Raw genomic sequence first — 19,595 nt, 5'->3', positions numbered from 1 at the left:
AACAGAAAGAAGTTTCACACAATTCTTCTGTGTAGTTTTTATTTGTAGACATTCTTTTTCCCAATATAGGCCTCTTAGCGCTCAGAATGTCCAATTGCAGTTTCTACAGAAAGAGAGTTTCAGAACGGCTCAATCAAAAGTAAGGTTCAACTCTGTTAGTTGAATGCACAGAACAGAAAGAAGTTTCATACAATGCTTCTGTGTAGTTTATATTTGAACATATTCTTTTTTCCACTATTACCCACTTAGCGCTACGAATGTCCAGTTGCGTTTTCTACAGACAGAGTGTTACAAAACTGCTCAATCAAAAGTATGGTTTAACTCTGTTAGCTGAATGCTCAGATCAGAAAGAAGTTTCACAGAATGCTTCTGTGTAGTTTATATTTGAATATATTCCTTTTTCCACTACTACGCTCTTAGCGCTCCAAATGTCCAGTTGCATTTCCTACAGAAAGAGTGTTCAGATCTGCTCAATCAAAAGTATGGTTTAACTCTGTTAGCCGAATGCGCAGATCAGAAAGAAGTTTCACCGAATGATTCTGTTTAGTTTATATTTGAAGACATTCCTTTTTCCACTATTACCCTCTTAGCGCTCCGAATCTCCACTTGCATTTTCTACAAAAAGAGTGTTTCATAACTGCTCAATCAAAAATATGTTTTATCTCTGTTAACTGAATTTACAGATCAGAAATAAGTTTCACAGAATGCATCTGTGTAGTTTTTATTTGAAGATATTCTTTTTCCCAATGTAGGCCTCTTAGCGCTTAGCATGTCCAATTGCAGTATCTACAGAAAGAGTGTTTCAGAACGGCTCAATCAAAAGTAAGGTTCAACTCTGTTAGTTGAATGCACAGAACAGAAAGAATTTTCACAGAATGCTACTGTGTAGTTTATATTTGAATATACTCTTTTTTCCACTATTACCCTCTTAGCGCTCCGAATGTCCACTTGCATTTTCTACAGAAAGAGTGTTCAGAACTGCGCAATCAAAAGTATGGTTTAACTCTGTTAGCTTAATGAACATATCAGAAATAAGTTTCACACAATGCTTCTGTGTAGTTTTTATTTGAAGATATTATTTTTCCCAATAGAGGCCTCTTAGCGCTCAGAATGTCCAATTGCAGTTTCTACAGAAAGAGTGTTTCAGAAAGGCTCAATCAAAAGTAAGGTTCAACTCTGTTAGTTGACTGCACAGAACAGAAAGAAGTTTCATAAAATGCTTCTGTGTAGTTTATATTTGAACATATTCTTTTTTCCACTAATACCCACTTAGCGCTACGAATGTCCAGTTGCATTTTCTACAGACAGAGTGTTTCAAAACTGCTCAATCAAAAGTATAGTTTAACTCTGTTAGCTGAATGCTCAGATCAGAAAGAAGTTTCACAGAATGCTTCTGTGTAGTTTATATTTGAATATATTCCTTTTTCCACTACTACTCTCTTAGCGCTCCAAATGTCCAGTTGCATTTTCTACAGAAAGAGTGTTCAGATCTGCTCAATCAAAAGTATGGTTTAACTCTGTTAGCTGAATGCACAGATCAGAAAGAAGTTTCACAGAATGATTCTGTGTAGTTTATATTTGGAGACATTCCTTTTTCCACTATTACCCTCTTAGCGCTCCGAATCTCCACTTGCATTTTCTACAGACAGAGTGTTTCAGAACGGCTCAATCAAAACTAAGGTTCAACTCTTTTAGTTGAACAAACAGAACAGAAAGAAGTTTCACACAATTCTTCTGTGTAGTTTTTATTTGTAGACATTCTTTTTCCCAATATAGGCCTCTTAGCGCTCAGAATGTCCAGTTGCAGTTTCTACAGAAAGAGTGTTTCAGAACGGCTCAATCAAAAGTAAGGTTCAACTCTGTTAGTTGAATGCACAGAACAGAAAGAAGTTTCATACAATGCTTCTGTGTAGTTTATATTTGAACATATTCTTTTTTCCACTATTACCCACTTAGCGCTACGAATGTCCAGTTGCATTTTCTACAGACAGAGTGTTTCAAAACTGCTCAATCAAAAGTATGGTTTAACTCTGTTAGCTGAATGCTCAGATCAGAAAGAAGTTTCACAGAATGCTTCTGTGTAGTTTATATTTGAATATATTCCTTTTTCCACTACTACTCTCTTAGCGCTCCAAATGTCCAGTTGCATTTTCTACAGAAAGAGTGTTCAGATCTGCTCAATCAAAAGTATGGTTTAACTCTGTTAGCTGAATGCACAGATCAGAAAGAAGTTTCACAGAATGATTCTGTGTAGTTTATATTTGGAGACATTCCTTTTTCCACTATTACCCTCTTAGCGCTCCGAATCTCCACTTGCATTTTCTACAGAAAGAGTGTTTCAGAACGGCTCAATCAAAACTAAGGTTCAACACTTTTAGTTGAACAAACAGAACAGAAGAAGTTTCACACAATTCTTCTGTGTAGTTTTTATTTGTAGACATTCTTTTTCCCAATATAGGCCTCTTAGCGCTCAGAATGTCCAATTGCAGTTTCTACAGAAAGAGAGTTTCAGAACGGCTCAATCAAAAGTAAGGTTCAACTCTGTTAGTTGAATGCACAGAACAGAAAGAAGTTTCATACAATGCTTCTGTGTAGTTTATATTTGAACATATTCTTTTTTCCACTATTACCCACTTAGCGCTACGAATGTCCAGTTGCGTTTTCTACAGACAGAGTGTTACAAAACTGCTCAATCAAAAGTATGGTTTAACTCTGTTAGCTGAATGCTCAGATCAGAAAGAAGTTTCACAGAATGCTTCTGTGTAGTTTATATTTGAATATATTCCTTTTTCCACTACTACGCTCTTAGCGCTCCAAATGTCCAGTTGCATTTCCTACAGAAAGAGTGTTCAGATCTGCTCAATCAAAAGTATGGTTTAACTCTGTTAGCTGAATGCACAGATCAGAAAGAAGTTTCACCGAATGATTCTGTTTAGTTTATATTTGAAGACATTCCTTTTTCCACTATTACCCTCTTAGCGCTCCGAATCTCCACTTGCATTTTCTACAAAAAGAGTGTTTCATAACTGCTCAATCAAAAATATGTTTTATCTCTGTTAACTGAATTTACAGATCAGAAATAAGTTTCACAGAATGCATCTGTGTAGTTTTTATTTGAAGATATTCTTTTTCCCAATGTAGGCCTCTTAGCGCTTAGCATGTCCAATTGCAGTATCTACAGAAAGAGTGTTTCAGAACGGCTCAATCAAAAGTAAGGTTCAACTCTGTTAGTTGAATGCACAGAACAGAAAGAATTTTCACAGAATGCTACTGTGTAGTTTATATTTGAATATACTCTTTTTTCCACTATTACCCTCTTAGCGCTCCGAATGTCCACTTGCATTTTCTACAGAAAGAGTGTTCAGAACTGCGCAATCAAAAGTATGGATTAACTCTGTTAGCTTAATGAACATATCAGAAATAAGTTTCACACAATGCTTCTGTGTAGTTTTTATTTGAAGATATTATTTTTCCCTATAGAGGCCTCTTAGCACTCAGAATGTCCAATTGCAGTTTCTACAGAAAGAGTGTTTCAGAAAGGCTCAATCAAACGTAAGGTTCAACTCTGTTAGTTGAATGCACAGAACAGAAAGAAGTTTCATACAATGCTTCTGTGTAGTTTATATTTGAACATATTCTTTTTTCCACTATTACCCACTTAGCGCTACGAATGTCCAGTTGCATTTTCTACAGACAGAGTGTTTCAAAACTGCTCAATCAAAAGTATGGTTTAACTCTGTTAGCTGAATGCACAGATCAGAAAGAAGTTTCACAGAATGATTCTGTGTAGTTTATATTTGGAGACATTCCTTTTTCCACTATTACCCTCTTAGCGCTCCGAATCTCCACTTACATTTTCTACAGAAAGAGTGTTTCAGAACGGCTCAATCAAAACTAAGATTCAACTCTTTTAGTTGAACAAAGAGAACTGAAAGAAGTTTCACACAATTCTTCTGTGTAGTTTTTATTTGTAGACATTCTTTTTCCCAATATAGGCCTCCTAGCGCTCAGAATGTCCAATTGCAGTTCCTACAGAAAGAGTGTTGCAGAACGGCTCAATCAAAAGTAAGGTTCAACTCTGTTAGTTGAATGCACAGAACAGAAAGAAGTTTCATACAATGCTTCTGTGTAGTTTATATTTGAACATATTATTTTTTCCACTATTACCCACTTAGCGCTACGAATGTCCAGTTGCATTTTCTACAGACAGAGTGTTTCAAAACTGCTCAATCAAAAGTATGGTTTAACTCTGTTAGCTGAATGCTCAGATCAGAAAGAAGTTTCACAGAATGCTTCTGTGTAGTTTATATTTGAATATATTCCTTTTTCCACTACTACGCTCTTAGCGCTCCAAATGTCCAGTTGCATTTTCTACAGAAAGAGTGTTCAGATCTGCTCAATCAAAAGTATGGTTTAACTCTGTTAGCTGAATGCACAGATCAGAAAGAAGTTTCACCGAATGATTCTGTTTAGTTTATATTTGAAGACATTCCTTTTTCCACTATTACCCTCTTAGCGCTCCGAATCTCCACTTGCATTTTCTACAAAAAGAGTGTTTCATAACTGCTCAATCAAAAATATGTTTTATCTCTGTTAACTGAATTTACAGATCAGAAATAAGTTTCACAGAATGCATCTGTGTAGTTTTTATTTGAAGGTATTCTTTTTCCCAATGTAGGCCTCTTAGCGCTTAGCATGTCCAATTGCAGTTTCTACAGAAAGAGTGTTTCAGAACGGCTCAATCAAAAGTAAGGTTCAACTCTGTTAGTTGAATGCACAGAACAGAAAGAATTTTCACAGAATGCTACTGTGTAGTTTATATTTGAATATACTCTTTTTTCCACTATTACCCTCTTAGCGCTCCGAATGTCCACTTGCATTTTCTACAGAAAGAGTGTTCAGAACTGCGCAATCAAAAGTATGGATTAACTCTGTTAGCTTAATGAACATATCAGAAATAAGTTTCACACAATGCTTCTGTGTAGTTTTTATTTGAAGATATTATTTTTCCCTATAGAGGCCTCTTAGCACACAGAATGTCCAATTGCAGTTTCTACAGAAAGAGTGTTTCAGAAAGGCTCAATCAAACGTAAGGTTCAACTCTGTTAGTTGAATGCACAGAACAGAAAGAAGTTTCATACAATGCTTCTGTGTAGTTTACATTTGAACATATTCTTTTTTCCACTATTACCCACTTAGCGCTACGAATGTCCAGTTGCATTTTCTACAGACAGAGTGTTTCAAAACTGCTCAATCAAAAGTATGGTTTAACTCTGTTAGCTGAATGCACAGATCAGAAAGAAGTTTCACAGAATGATTCTGTGTAGTTTATATTTGGAGACATTCCTTTTTCCACTATTACCCTCTTAGCGCTCCGAATCTCCACTTGCATTTTCTACAGAAAGACTGTTTCAGAACGGCTCAATCAAAGCTAAGGTTCAACTCTTTTAGTTGAACAAACGCAACAGAAAGAAGTTTCACACAATTCTTCTGTGTAGTTTTTATTTGTAGACATTTTTTTCCCAATATAGGCCTCCTAGCGCTCAGAATTTTCAATTGCAGTTTCTACAGATAGAGTGTTTCAGAACGGCTCAATCAAAAGTAAGGTTCAACTCTGTTAGTTGAATGCACAGAACAGAAAGAAGTTTCATACAATGCTTCTGTGTAGTTTATATTTGAACATATTCTTTTTTCCACTATTACCCACTTAGCGCTACGAATGTCAAGTTGCGTTTTCTACAGACAGAGTGTTTCAAAACTGCTCAATCAAAAGTGTGGTTTAACTCTGTTAGCTGAATGCTCAGATCAGAAAGAAGTTTCACAGAATGCTTCTGTGTAGTTTATATTTGAATATATTCCTTTTTCCACTACTACGCTCTTAGCGCTCCAAATGTCCAGTTGCATTTTCTACAGAAAGAGTGTTCAGATCTGCTCAATCAAAAGTATGGTTTAACTCTGTCAGCTGAATGCACAGATCAGAAAGAAGTTTCACAGAATGATTCTGTGTAGTTTATATTTGGAGACATTCCTTTTTCCACTATTACCCTCTTAGCGCTCCGAATCTCCATTGCATTTTCTACAGAAAGAGTGTTTCAGAACGGCTCAATCAAAACTAAGGTTCAACTCTTTTAGTTGAACAAACAGAACAGAAAGAAGTTTCACACAATTCTTCTGTGTAGTTTTATTTGTAGACATTCTTTTTCCCAATATAGGCCTCTTAGCGCTCAGAAGGTCCAATGGCAGTTTCTACAGAAAGAGTGTTTCAGAACGCCTCAATCAAAAGTAAGGTTCAACTCTGTTAGTTGAATGCACAGAACAGAAAGAATTCTCACAGAATGCTACTGTGTAGTTTATATTTGAATATATTCCCTTTTCCACTATTACCCTCTTAGCGCTCCGAATGTCCAGTTGCATTTTCTACAGACAGAGTGTTTCAAAACTGCTCAATCAAAAGTATGGTTTAACTCTGTTAGCTGAATGCTCAGATCAGAAAGAAGTTTCACAGAATGCTTCTGTGTAGTTTATATTTGAATATATTCCTTTTTCCACTACTACGCTCTTAGCGCTCCAAATGTCCAGTTGCATTTTCTACAGAAAGAGTGTTCAGATCTGCTCAATCAAAAGTATGGTTTAACTCTGTTAGCTGAATGCACAGATCAGAAAGAAGTTTCACCGAATGATTCTGTTTAGTTTATATTTGAAGACATTCCTTTTTCCACTATTACCCTCTTAGCGCTCCGAATCTCCACTTGCATTTTCTACAAAAAGAGTGTTTCATAACTGCTCAATCAAAAATATGTTTTATCTCTGTTAACTGAATTTACAGATCAGAAATAAGTTTCACAGAATGCATCTGTGTAGTTTTTATTTGAAGGTATTCTTTTTCCCAATGTAGGCCTCTTAGCGCTTAGCATGTCCAATTGCAGTTTCTACAGAAAGAGTGTTTCAGAACGGCTCAATCAAAAGTAAGGTTCAACTCTGTTAGTTGAATGCACAGAACAGAAAGAATTTTCACAGAATGCTACTGTGTAGTTTATATTTGAATATACTCTTTTTTCCACTATTACCCTCTTAGCGCTCCGAATGTCCACTTGCATTTTCTACAGAAAGAGTGTTCAGAACTGCGCAATCAAAAGTATGGATTAACTCTGTTAGCTTAATGAACATATCAGAAATAAGTTTCACACAATGCTTCTGTGTAGTTTTTATTTGAAGATATTATTTTTCCCTATAGAGGCCTCTTAGCACACAGAATGTCCAATTGCAGTTTCTACAGAAAGAGTGTTTCAGAAAGGCTCAATCAAACGTAAGGTTCAACTCTGTTAGTTGAATGCACAGAACAGAAAGAAGTTTCATACAATGCTTCTGTGTAGTTTACATTTGAACATATTCTTTTTTCCACTATTACCCACTTAGCGCTACGAATGTCCAGTTGCATTTTCTACAGACAGAGTGTTTCAAAACTGCTCAATAAAAAGTATGGTTTAACTCTGTTAGCTGAATGCACAGATCAGAAAGAAGTTTCACAGAATGATTCTGTGTAGTTTATATTTGGAGACATTCCTTTTTCCACTATTACCCTCTTAGCGCTCCGAATCTCCACTTTCATTTTCTACAGAAAGACTGTTTCAGAACGGCTCAATCAAAGCTAAGGTTCAACTCTTTTAGTTGAACAAACGCAACAGAAAGAAGTTTCACACAATTCTTCTGTGTAGTTTTTATTTGTAGACATTTTTTTCCCAATATAGGCCTCCTAGCGCTCAGAATTTTCAATTGCAGTTTCTACAGATAGAGTGTTTCAGAACGGCTCAATCAAAAGTAAGGTTCAACTCTGTTAGTTGAATGCACAGAACAGAAAGAAGTTTCATACAATGCTTCTGTGTAGTTTATATTTGAACATATTCTTTTTTCCACTATTACCCACTTAGCGCTACGAATGTCAAGTTGCGTTTTCTACAGACAGAGTGTTTCAAAACTGCTCAATCAAAAGTGTGGTTTAACTCTGTTAGCTGAATGCTCAGATCAGAAAGAAGTTTCACAGAATGCTTCTGTGTAGTTTATATTTGAATATATTCCTTTTTCCACTACTACGCTCTTAGCGCTCCAAATGTCCAGTTGCATTTTCTACAGAAAGAGTGTTCAGATCTGCTCAATCAAAAGTATGGTTTAACTCTGTCAGCTGAATGCACAGATCAGAAAGAAGTTTCACAGAATGATTCTGTGTAGTTTATATTTGGAGACATTCCTTTTTCCACTATTACCCTCTTAGCGCTCCGAATCTCCATTGCATTTTCTACAGAAAGAGTGTTTCAGAACGGCTCAATCAAAACTAAGGTTCAACTCTTTTAGTTGAACAAACAGAACAGAAAGAAGTTTCACACAATTCTTCTGTGTAGTTTTATTTGTAGACATTCTTTTTCCCAATATAGGCCTCTTAGCGCTCAGAAGGTCCAATGGCAGTTTCTACAGAAAGAGTGTTTCAGAACGCCTCAATCAAAAGTAAGGTTCAACTCTGTTAGTTGAATGCACAGAACAGAAAGAATTCTCACAGAATGCTACTGTGTAGTTTATATTTGAATATATTCCCTTTTCCACTATTACCCTCTTAGCGCTCCGAATGTCCAGTTGCATTTTCTACAGAAAGAGTGTTCAGAACTGCGCAATCAAAAGTATGGTTTAACTCTGTTAGCTTAATGAACATATCAGAAATATGTTTCACACAATTCTTCTGTGTAGTTTTTATTTGAAGATATTATTTTTCCCAATAGAGGCCTCTTAGCGCTCAGAATGTCCAATTGCAGTTTCTACAGAAAGAGTGTTTCAGAAAGGCTCAATCAAAAGTAAGGTTCAACTCTGTTAGTTGAATGCACAGAACAGAAAGAAGTTTCATACAATGCTTCTGTGTAGTTTATATTTGAACATATTCTTTTTTCCACTATTACCCACTTAGCGCTACGAATGTCCAGTTGCATTTTCTACAGACAGAGTGTTTCAAAACTGCTCAATCAAAAGTATGGTTTAACTCTGTTAGCTGAATGCTCAGATCAGAAAGAAGTTTCACAGAATGCTTCTGTGTAGTTTATATTTGAATATATTCCTTTTTCCACTACTACTCTCTTAGCGCTCCAAATGTCCAGTTGCATTTTCTACAGAAAGAGTGTTCAGATCTGCTCAATCAAAAGTATGGTTTAACTCTGTTAGCTGAATGCACAGATCAGAAAGAAGTTTCACATAATGATTCTGTGTATTTTATATTTGGAGACATTCCTTTTTCCACTATTACCCTCTAAGCGCTCCGAATCTCCACTTGCATTTTCTACAGAAAGAGTGTTTCAGAACGGCTCAATCAAAACTAAGGTTCAACTCTTTTAGTTGAACAAAGAGAACTGAAAGAATTTTCACACAATTCTTCTGTGTAGTTTTTATTTGTAGACATTCTTTTTCCCAATATAGGCCTCCTAGCGCTCAGAATGTCCAATTGCAGTTTCTACAGAAAGAGTGTTGCAGAACGGCTCAATCAAAAGTAAGGTTCAACTCTGTTAGTTGAATGCACAGAACAGAAAGAAGTTTCATACAATGCTTCTGTGTAGTTTATATTTGAACATATTCTTTTTTCCACTATTACCCACTTAGCGCTACGAATGTCCAGTTGCATTTTCTACAGACAGAGTGTTTCAAAACTGCTCAATCAAAAGTATGTTTTAACTCTGTTAGCTGAATGCTCAGATCAGAAAGAAGTTTCACAGAATGCTTCTGTGTAGTTTATATTTGAATATATTCCTTTTTCCACTACTACGCTCTTAGCGCTCCAAATGTCCCGTTGCATTTTCTACAGAAAGAGTGTTCAGATCTGCTCAATCAAAAGTATGGTTTAACTCTGTTAGCTGAATGCACAGATCAGAAGGAAGTTTCACCGAATGATTCTGTGTAGTTTATATTTGAAGACATTCCTTTTTCCACTATTACCCTCTTAGCGCTCCGAATCTCCACTTGCATTTTCTACAAAAAGAGTGTTTCATAACTGCTCAATCAAAAATATGTTTTATCTCTGTTAACTGAATTTACAGATCAGAAATAAGTTTCACAGAATGCATCTGTGTAGTTTTTATTTGAAGATATTCTTTTTCCCAATGTAGGCCTCTTAGCGCTTAGCATTTCCAATTGCAGTTTCTACAGAAAGAGTGTTTCAGAATGGCTCAATCAAAAGTATGGTTCAACTCTGTTAGTTGAATGCACAGAACAGAAAGGATTTTCACAGAATGCTACTGTGTAGTTTATATTTGAATATACTCTTTTTTCCACTATTACCCTCTTAGCCCTCCGAATGTCCACTTGCATTTTCTACAGAAAGACTGTTCTGAACTGCGCAATCAAAAGTATGATTTAACTCTGTTAGCTTAATGAACATATCAGAAATAAGTTTCACACAATGCTTCTGTGTAGTTTTTATTTGAAGATATTATTTTTCCCAATAGAGGCCTCTTAGCGCTCAGAATGTCCAATTGCAGTTTCTACAGAAAGAGTGTTTCAGAAAGGCTCAATCAAATGTAAGGTTCAACTCTGTTAGTTGAATGCACAGAACAGAAAGAAGTTTCATACAATGCTTCTGTGTAGTTTATATTTGAACATATTCTTTTTTCCACTATTACCCACTTAGCGCTACGAATGTCCAGTTGCATTTTCTACAGACAGAGTGTTTCAAAACTACCCAATCAAAAGTATGGTTTAACTCTGTTAGCTGAATGCTCAGATCAGAAAGAAGTTTCACAGAATGCTTCTGTGTAGTTTATATTTGAATATATTCCTTTTTCCACTACTACTCTCTTAGCGCTCCAAATGTCCAGTTGCATTTTCTACAGAAAGAGTGTTCAGATCTGCTCAATCAAAAGTATGGTTTAACTCTGTTAGCTGAATGCACAGATCAGAAAGAAGTTTCACAGAATGATTCTGTGTAGTTTATATTTGGAGACATTCCTTTTTCCACTATTACCCTCTAAGCGCTCCGAATCTCCACTTGCATTTTCTACAGAAAGAGTGTTTCAGAACGGCTCAATCAAAACTAAGGTTCAACTATTTTAGTTGAACAAACAGAACAGAAAGAAGTTTCGCACAATTCTTCTGTGTAGTTTTTATTTGTAGACATTCTTTTTCCCCATATAGGCCTCCTAGCGCTCAGAATGTCCAATTGCAGTTTCTACAGAAAGAGTGTTTCAGAACGGCTCAATCAAAAGTAAGGTTGAACTCTGTTAGTTGAATGCACAGAACAGAAAGAAGTTTCATACAATGCTTCTCTGTAGTTTATATTTGAACATATTCTTTTTTCCACTATTACCCACTTAGCGCTACGAATGTCCAGTTGCATTTTCTACAGACAGAGTGTTTCAAAACTGCTCAATCAAAAGTATGGTTTAACTCTGTTAGCTGAATGCTCAGATCAGAAAGAAGTTTCACAGAATGCTTCTGTGTAGTTTATATTTGAATATATTCCTTTTTCCACTACTACGCTCTTAGCGCTCCAAATGTCCAGTTGCATTTTCTACAGAAAGAGTGTTCAGATCTGCTCAGTCAAAAGTATGGTTTAACTCTGTTAGCTGAATGCACAGCTCAGAAGGAAGTTTCACCGAATGATTCTGTGTAGTTTATATTTGAAGACATTCCTTTTTCCACTATTACCCTCTTAGCGCTCCCAATCTCCACTTGCATTTTCTACAGAAAGTGTGTTTCAGAACGGCTCAATCAAAACTAAGGTTCAACTCTTTTAGTTGAACAAACAGAACAAAAAGAAGTTTCACACAATTCTTCTGTGTAGTTTTTTTTTGTAGACATTCTTTTTCCCAATATAGGCCTCTTAGCGCTCAGAATGTCCAATTGCAGTTTCTACAAAAGAGTGTTTCAGAACGGCTCAATCAAAATAAGGTTCAACTCTGTTAGTTGAATGCACAGAACAGAAAGAAGTTTCATACAATGCTTCTGTGTAGTTTATATTTGAACATATTCTTTTTTCCACTATTACCCACTTAGCGCTACGAATGTCCAGTTGCATTTTCTACAGACAGAGTGTTTCAAAACTGCTCAATCAAAGGTATGGTTTAACTCTGTTAGCTGAATGCTCAAATCAGAAAGAAGTTTCACAGAATGCTTCTGTGTAGTTTATATTTGAATATATTCCTTTTTCCACTACTAATCTCTTAGCGCTCCAAATGTCCAGTTGCATTTTCTACAGAAAGAGTGTTCAGATCTGCTCAATCAAAAGTATGGTTTAACTCTGTTAGCTGAATGCACAGATCAGAAAGAAGTTTCACAGAATGATTCTGTGTAGTTTATATTTGGAGACATTCCTTTTTCCACTATTACCCTCTTAGCGATCCGAATCTCCACTTGCATTTTCTACAAAAAGAGTGTTTCATAACTGCTCAATCAAAAATATGTTTTATCTCCGTTAACTGAATTTACAGATCAGAAATAAGTTTCACAGAATGCATCTGTGTAGTTTTTATTTGAAGATATTCTTTTTCCCAATGTAGGCCTCTTAGCGCTTAGCATGTCCAATTGCAGATTCTACAGAAAGAGTGTTTCAGAACGGCTCAATCAAAAGTAAGGTTCAACTCTGTTAGTTGAATGCACAGAACAGAAAGAATTTTCACAGAATGCTACTGTGTAGTTTATATTTGAATATACTCTTTTTTCCACTATTACCCTCTTAGCGCTCCGAATCTCCACTTGCATTTTCTACAGACAGAGTGTTTCAGAACGGCTCAATCAAAACTAAGGTTCAACTCTTTTAGTTGAACAAACAGAACAGAAAGAAGTTTCACACAATTCTTCTGTGTAGTTTTTATTTGTAGACATTCTTTTTCCCAATATAGGCCTCTTAGCGCTCAGAATGTCCAATTGCAGTTTCTACAGAAAGAGTGTTTCAGAACGGCTCAATCAAAAGTAAGGTTCAACTCTGTTAGTTGAATGCACAGAACAGAAAGAAGTTTCATACAATGCTTCTGTGTAGTTTATATTTGAACATATTCTTTTTTCCACTATTACCCACTTAGCGCTACGAATGTCCAGTTGCATTTTCTACAGACAGAGTGTTTCAAAACTGCTCAATCAAAAGTATGGTTTAACTCTGTTAGCTGAATGCTCAGATCAGAAAGAAGTTTCACAGAATGCTTCTGTGTAGTTTATATTTGAATATATTCCTTTTTCCACTACTACTCTCTTAGCGCTCCAAATGTCCAGTTGCATTTTCTACAGAAAGAGTGTTCAGATCTGCTCAATCAAAAGTATCGTTTAACTCTGTTAGCTGAATGCACAGATCAGAAAGAAGTTTCACAGAATGATTCTGTGTAGTTTATATTTGGAGACATTCCTTTTTCCACTATTACCCTCTTAGCGCTCCGAATCTCCACTTGCATTTTCTACAGAAAGAGTGTTTCAGAACGGCTCAATCAAAACTAAGGTTCAACACTTTTAGTTGAACAAACAGAACAGAAAGAAGTTTCACACAATTATTCTGTGTAGTTTTTATTTGTAGACATTCTTTTTCCCAATATAGGCCTCTTAGCGCTCAGAATGTCCAATTGCAGTTTCTACAGAAAGAGAGTTTCAGAACGGCTCAATCAAAAGTAAGGTTCAACTCTGTTAGTTGAATGCACAGAACAGAAAGAAGTTTCATACAATGCTTCTGTGTAGTTTATATTTGAACATATTCTTTTTTCCACTATTACCCACTTAGCGCTACGAATGTCCAGTTGCGTTTTCTACAGACAGAGTGTTACAAAACTGCTCAATCAAAAGTATGGTTTAACTCTGTTAGCTGAATGCTCAGATCAGAAAGGAGTTTCACAGAATGCTTCTGTGTAGTTTATATTTGAATATATTCCTTTTTCCACTACTACGCTCTTAGCGCTCCAAATGTCCAGTTGCATTTCCTACAGAAAGAGTGTTCAGATCTGCTCAATCAAAAGTATGGTTTAACTCTGTTAGCTGAATGCACAGATCAGAAAGAAGTTTCACCGAATGATTCTGTTTAGTTTATATTTGAAGACATTCCTTTTTCCACTATTACCCTCTTAGCGCTCCGAATCTCCACTTGCATTTTCTACAAAAAGAGTGTTTCATAACTGCTCAATCAAAAATATGTTTTATCTCTGTTAACTGAATTTACAGATCAGAAATAAGTTTCACAGAATGCATCTGTGTAGTTTTTATTTGAAGATATTCTTTTTCCCAATGTAGGCCTCTTAGCGCTTAGCATGTCCAATTGCAGTATCTACAGAAAGAGTGTTTCAGAACGGCTCAATCAAAAGTAAGGTTCAACTCTGTTAGTTGAATGCACAGAACAGAAAGAATTTTCACAGAATGCTACTGTGTAGTTTATATTTGAATATACTCTTTTTTCCACTATTACCCTCTTAGCGCTCCGAATGTCCACTTGCATTTTCTACAGAAAGAGTGTTCAGAACTGCGCAATCAAAAGTATGGATTAACTCTGTTAGCTTAATGAACATATCAGAAATAAGTTTCACACAATGCTTCTGTGTAGTTTTATTTGAAGATATTATTTTTCCCTATAGAGGCCTCTTAGCACTCAGAATGTCCAATTGCAGTTTCTACAGAAAGAGTGTTTCAGAAAGGCTCAATCAAACGTAAGGTTCAACTCTGTTAGTTGAATGCACAGAACAGAAAGAAGTTTCATACAATGCTTCTGTGTAGTTTATATTTGAACATATTCTTTTTTCCACTATTACCCACTTAGCGCTACGAATGTCCAGTTGCATTTTCTACAGACAGAGTGTTTCAAAACTGCTCAATCAAAAGTATGGTTTAACTCTGTTAGCTGAATGCACAGATCAGAAAGAAGTTTCACAGAATGATTCTGTGTAGTTTATATTTGGAGACATTCCTTTTTCCACTATTACCCTCTTAGCGCTCCGAATCTCCACTTGCATTTTCTACAGAAAGAGTGTTTCAGAACGGCTCAATCAAAACTAAGATTCAACTCTTTTAGTTGAACAAAGAGAACTGAAAGAAGTTTCACACAATTCTTCTGTGTAGTTTTTATTTGTAGACATTCTTTTTCCCAATATAGGCCTCCTAGCGCTCAGAATGTCCAATTGCAGTTCCTACAGAAAGAGTGTTGCAGAACGGCTCAATCAAAAGTAAGGTTCAACTCTGTTAGTTGAATGCACAGAACAGAAAGAAGTTTCATACAATGCTTCTGTGTAGTTTATATTTGAACATATTATTTTTTCCACTATTACCCACTTAGCGCTACGAATGTCCAGTTGCATTTTCTACAGACAGAGTGTTTCAAAACTGCTCAATCAAAAGTATGGTTTAACTCTGTTAGCTGAATGCTCAGATCAGAAAGAAGTTTCACAGAATGCTTCTGTGTAGTTTATATTTGAATATATTCCTTTTTCCACTACTACGCTCTTAGCGCTCCAAATGTCCAGTTGCATTTTCTACAGAAAAAGTGTTCAGATCTGCTCAATCAAAAGTATGGTTTAACTCTGTTAGCTGAATGCACAGATCAGAAAGAAGTTTCACCGAATGATTCTGTTTAGTTTATATTTGAAGACATTCCTTTTTCCACTATTACCCTCTTAGCGCTCCGAATCTCCACTTGCATTTTCTACAAAAAGAGTGTTTCATAACTGCTCAATCAAAAATATGTTTTATCTCTGTTAACTGAATTTACAGATCAGAAATAAGTTTCACAGAATGCATCTGTGTAGTTTTTATTTGAAGGTATTCTTTTTCCCAATGTAGGCCTCTTAGCGCTTAGCATGTCCAATTGCAGTTTCTACAGAAAGAGTGTTTCAGAACGGCTCAATCAAAAGTAAGGTTCAACTCTGTTAGTTGAATGCACAGAACAGAAAGAATTTTCACAGAATGCTACTGTGTAGTTTATATTTGAATATACTCTTTTTTCCACTATTACCCTCTTAGCGCTCCGAATGTCCACTTGCATTTTCTACAGAAAGAGTGTTCAGAACTGCGCAATCAAAAGTATGGATTAACTCTGTTAGCTTAATGAACATATCAGAAATAAGTTTCACACAATGCTTCTGTGTAGTTTTTATTTGAAGATATTATTTTTCCCTATAGAGGCCTCTTAGCACACAGAATGTCCAATTGCAGTTTCTACAGAAAGAGTGTTTCAGAAAGGCTCAATCAAACGTAAGGTTCAACTCTGTTAGTTGAATGCACAGAACAGAAAGAAGTTTCATACAATGCTTCTGTGTAGTTTACATTTGAACATATTCTTTTTTCCACTATTACCCACTTAGCGCTACGAATGTACAGTTGCATTTTCTACAGACAGAGTGTTTCAAAACTGCTCAATCAAAAGTATGGTTTAACTCTGTTAGCTGAATGCACAGATCAGAAAGAAGTTTCACAGAATGATTCTGTGTAGTTTATATTTGGAGACATTCCTTTTTCCACTATTACCCTCTTAGCGCTCCGAATCTCCACTTTCATTTTCTACAGAAAGACTGTTTCAGAACGGCTCAATCAAAGCTAAGGTTCAACTCTTTTAGTTGAACAAACGCAACAGAAAGAAGTTTCACACAATTCTTCTGTGTAGTTTTTATTTGTAGACATTTTTTTCCCAATATAGGCCTCCTAGCGCTCAGAATTTTCAATTGCAGTTTCTACAGATAGAGTGTTTCAGAACGGCTCAATCAAAAGTAAGGTTCAACTCTGTTAGTTGAATGCACAGAACAGAAAGAAGTTTCATACAATGCTTCTGTGTAGTTTATATTTGAACATATTCTTTTTTCCACTATTACCCACTTAGCGCTACGAATGTCAAGTTGCGTTTTCTACAGACAGAGTGTTTCAAAACTGCTCAATCAAAAGTGTGGTTTAACTCTGTTAGCTGAATGCTCAGATCAGAAAGAAGTTTCACAGAATGCTTCTGTGTAGTTTATATTTGAATATATTCCTTTTTCCACTACTACGCTCTTAGCGCTCCAAATGTCCAGTTGCATTTTCTACAGAAAGAGTGTTCAGATCTGCTCAATCAAAAGTATGGTTTAACTCTGTTAGCTGAATGCAAAGATCAGAAAGAAGTTTCACAGAATGATTCTGTGTAGTTTATATTTGGAGACATTCCTTTTTCCACTATTACCCTCTTAGCGCTCCGAATCTCCATTGCATTTTCTACAGAAAGAGTGTTTCAGAACGGCTCAATCAAAACTAAGGTTCAACTCTTTTAGTTGAACAAACAGAACAGAAAGAAGTTTCACACAATTCTTCTGTGTAGTTTTTATTTGTAGACATTCTTTTTCCCAATATAGGCCTCTTAGCGCTCAGAATGTCCAATTGCAGTTTCTACAGAAAGAGTGTTTCAGAACGGCTCAATCAAAAGTAAGGTTCAACTCTGTTAGTTGAATGCACAGAACAGAAAGAAGTTTCATACAATGCTTCTGTGTAGTTTATATTTGAACATATTCTTTTTTCCACTATTACCCACTTAGCGCTACGAATGTCCAGTTGCATTTTCTACAGACAGAGTGTTTCAAAACTGCTCAATCAAAAGTATGGTTTAACTCTGTTAGCTGAATGCTCAGATCAGAAAGAAGTTTCACAGAATGCTTCTGTGTAGTTTATATTTGAATATATTCCTTTTTCCACTACTACTCTCTTAGCGCTCCAAATGTCCAGTTGCATTTTCTACAGAAAGAGTGTTCAGATCTGCTCAATCAAAAGTATGGTTTAACTCTGTTAGCTGAATGCACAGATCAGAAAGAAGTTTCACAGAATGATTCTGTGTAGTTTATATTTGGAGACATTCCTTTTTCCACTATTACCCTCTTAGCGCTCCGAATCTCCACTTGCATTTTCTACAGAAAGAGTGTTTCAGAACGGCTCAATCAAAACTAAGGTTCAACACTTTTAGTTGAACAAACAGAACAGAAAGAAGTTTCACACAATTCTTCTGTGTAGTTTTTATTTGTAGACATTCTTTTTCCCAATATAGGCCTCTTAGCCCTCAGAATGTCCAATTGCAGTTTCTACAGAAAGAGAGTTTCAGAACGGCTCAATCAAAAGTAAGGTTCAACTCTGTTAGTTGAATGCACAGAACAGAAAGAAGTTTCATACAATGCTTCTGTGTAGTTTATATTTGAACATATTCTTTTTTCCACTATTACCCACTTAGCGCTACGAATGTCCAGTTGCATTTTCTACAGACAGAGTGTTACAAAACTGCTCAATCAAAAGTATGGTTTAACTCTGTTAGCTGAATGCTCAGATCAGAAAGAAGTTTCACAGAATGCTTCTGTGTAGTTTATATTTGAATATATTCCTTTTTCCACTACTACGCTCTTAGCGCTCCAAATGTGCAGTTGCATTTCCTACAGAAAGAGTGTTCAGATCTGCTCAATCAAAAGTATGGTTTAACTCTGTTAGCTGAATGCACAGATCAGAAAGAAGTTTCACCGAATGATTCTGTTTAGTTTATATTTGAAGACATTCCTTTTTCCACTATTACCCTCTTAGCGCTCCGAATCTCCACTTGCATTTTCTACAAAAAGAGTGTTTCATAACTGCTCAATCAAAAATATGTTTTATCTCTGTTAACTGAATTTACAGATTAGAAATAAGTTTCACAGAATGCATCTGTGTAGTTTTTATGTGAAGATATTCTTTTTCCCAATGTAGGCCTCTTAGCGCTTAGCATGTCCAATTGCAGTATCTACAGAAAGAGTGTTTCAGAACGGCTCAATCAAAAGTAAGGTTCAACTCTGTTAGTTGAATGCACAGAACAGAAAGAATTTTCACAGAATGCTACTGTGTAGTTTATATTTGAATATACTCTTTTTTCCACTATTACCCTCTTAGCGCTCCGAATGTCCACTTGCATTTTCTACAGAAAGAGTGTTCAGAACTGCGCAATCAAAAGTATGGATTAACTCTGTTAGCTTAATGAACATATCAGAAATAAGTTTCACACAATGCTTCTGTGTAGTTTTTATTTGAAGATATTATTTTTCCCTATAGAGGCCTCTTAGCACTCAGAATGTCCAATTGCAGTTTCTACAGAAAGAGTGTTTCAGAAAGGCTCAATCAAACGTAAGGTTCAACTCTGTTAGTTGAATGCACAGAACAGAAAGAAGTTTCATACAATGCTTCTGTGTAGTTTATATTTGAACATATTCTTTTTTCCACTATTACCCACTTAGCGCTACGAATGTCCAGTTGCATTTTCTACAGACAGAGTGTTTCAAAACTGCTCAATCAAAAGTATGGTTTAACTCTGTTAGCTGAATGCACAGATCAGAAAGAAGTTTCACAGAATGATTCTGTGTAGTTTATATTTGGAGACATTCCTTTTTCCACTATTACCCTCTTAGCGCTCCGAATCTCCACTTGCATTTTCTACAGAAAGAGTGTTTCAGAACGGCTCAATCAAAACTAAGATTCAACTCTTTTAGTTGAACAAAGAGAACTGAAAGAAGTTTCACACAATTCTTCTGTGTAGTTTTTATTTGTAGACATTCTTTTTCCCAATATAGGCCTCTTAGCGCTCAGAATGTCCAATTGCAGTTCCTACAGAAAGAGTGTTGCAGAACGGCTCAATCAAAAGT

The sequence above is a fragment of the Symphalangus syndactylus genome, chromosome 21 (assembly GCF_028878055.3).
Source record: "Symphalangus syndactylus isolate Jambi chromosome 21, NHGRI_mSymSyn1-v2.1_pri, whole genome shotgun sequence".
Taxonomy (NCBI): Eukaryota; Metazoa; Chordata; class Mammalia; order Primates; family Hylobatidae; genus Symphalangus; species Symphalangus syndactylus.
The sequence above is the reverse complement of the archived record's forward strand: the minus strand, read 5'-3'. Positions refer to the sequence as shown.